Genomic DNA, 2357 nt, shown 5'->3' with positions numbered 1-2357 from the left:
CGACAGAGCAAGACTCTGTCTCAGAAAAGAAAGAAAAAGAAAAGAAAAGAAAGAAAACTACAGGCCAATATCCCTGATGAACACGGATACAAAATTCCTCAACAAAACACCAGCCAACCAAATTCAACAGCACATTAAAAGGATCATTCATCATGAACAAGTGGTATTTATCCCTAGGATGCAAGGATGGTTCGACATGGGCAAATCAATCAATGTGATATACCACATTATCAGAATCAAAGATGAAAAACACATGATTATTTCGATCAATACAGAAAAAGAATTTGACAAAACTAGATATCCATTCGTAATAAAAACTTTCAGCAAGATAGATACAGAAGGAACTTAACACAAGAAAGACCATATAGGAAAAGCTCACAGCTGATATCATAACCGAATGTGGAAAAACTGAAGGCTTTTCCTTTTAGATACTGATATGGTTTGGCTCTATGTTCCCACTCAAATCTCATCTTGAATTGTAATCCCCATAATCCCCACATGTCAAGGGAGGGACCTAGTGGGAGGTGATTGGATCATGGGGGTGGTTCCCCCATGCTGTTCTCCTGATAGTGAGTTCTTACGAGAGCTGATGGTTTTATAAATGTTTGACAGTTCCTCCTTCACACACTCTCTCTTGCCTGCTGCCATGTAAGATGTGCCTATTTCCCTTTCTGCTATGACTGTAGGTTTCCTGAGGAAAGAACATGGGACTTATGGGACAGTGATGCAGAACTGTGAGTCAATTAAACCTCTTAAAGCTTCATAAGTGAAGGAGAAATGGAATTCTTTACAGATAAGCAAATGCTGAGGGATTTTGTCACCACCAGACCTGCCTTACAAGAGCTCCTGAAAGAAGCACTAAGCATGGAAAGGAACAACTGGTACTAGCCACTGCAAAAACATACCAAATTGTAAAGAACATTGACACTATGAAGAAACTGCATTAACTAATGGGCAAAACAACCAGTTAGCATCATAATGACAGGATCAGATTCACACATAACAATATTAACCTTAAATGTAAATGGGCTAAATACCCCATTTAAAAGACACAGACTGGCAAATTGGATAAAGAGTCAAGACCCATCAGTATGCTGTATTCAGGAGACTTGTCTCACATGCAAAGACACATATAGGCTCAAAATAAAGGGATGGAGGAATATTTACCAAGCAAATGGAAAACAAAAAAAAGCAGGGGTTGAAATCCTAATCTCTGATAAAACAGACTTTAAACCAACAAAGATCAAAAGAGACAAAGAAGAGCATCACATAATGGTAAAGGGAAAAATGCAGCAAGAAGAGCTAACTATCCTAAATATATATGCACCCAATACAGGAGCACCCAGATTCATAAAGCAAGTTCTTAGAGACATACAAAGAGACTTAGACTCCCACACAATAATAGTGGAATACTTTAACACCCCACTGTCAATATTAGATCAATGAGACAGAAAATTAACAAGGATATTCAGGACTTGAACTCAGCTCTGGACCAAGCAGACCTAATAAAGATCTACAGAACTCTCCACCCCAAACCAACAAATTATACATTCTTCTCAGCACCACATCACACTTATTCTAAAATTGACCACATAATTGGAAGTAAAACACTCCTCAGCAAATACAAAAGAATGGAAATCATAACAAACAGTCTCTCAGACCACAGTGCAATCAAACTAGAACTCAGGATTAAGAAACTCACTCAAAACCGCAAAAACACATGGAAACTGAACAACCTGCTCCTGAATGACTACTGGGTAAATAACGAAATGAAGGCAGATATAAAGATGTTCTTTGAAACCAATGAGAATGAAGACACGGCGTACCAGAATTTCTGGGACACACTTAAAGCAGTGTTTAGAGGGAAATTTATAGCAATAAATGCCCACAAGAGAAAGCAGGAAATATTGAAAATTGACACGCTAACATCAAAATTAAAGAATTAGAGAAGCAACAGCAAACAAATTCAAAAGCTAGCAGAAGACATGAAATAACTAAGATCAGAGCAGAACTGAAGGAGATAGAGACACAAAAACACTTTCAAAAAATCAATGAATCCAGGAGCTGGTTTTTTTGAAAAAATCAACAAAATAGATAGACCGCTAGCCAGACTAATAAAGAAGAAAAGAGAAAAGAATCAAATAGACACAATAAAAAATTATATTGGGGATATCACCACTGATCCCACAGAAATACAAACTACCATCAGAGAATACTATAAACAGGTCTATGCAAATAAACTAGAAAATCTAGAAGAAATAGATAAATTCCTGGACACATACACCCTCCCAAGTCTAAGCCAGGAAGAACTTGAATCCCTGAATAGACCTATAACAAGTTCTGAAATTGAGGCAGTA

General features: G+C 37.3%; 1 protein-coding gene across 1 annotated transcript in view; it reads right to left on the bottom strand.

Annotated features, from left to right (window-relative positions):
• The window catches only part of F8 (coagulation factor VIII), a 164766-nt gene that overhangs the window by 11370 nt on the left and 151039 nt on the right, over window positions 1-2357 (bottom strand). The window lies entirely within an intron of this gene.

Source organism: Hylobates moloch, unplaced genomic scaffold (genome assembly GCF_009828535.3).
Source record: "Hylobates moloch isolate HMO894 unplaced genomic scaffold, HMol_V3 SCAFFOLD_7, whole genome shotgun sequence".
Taxonomy (NCBI): Eukaryota; Metazoa; Chordata; class Mammalia; order Primates; family Hylobatidae; genus Hylobates; species Hylobates moloch.
Note: the sequence above shows the minus strand (reverse complement) of the source record. Positions and strands in the feature narration are given on the sequence as shown.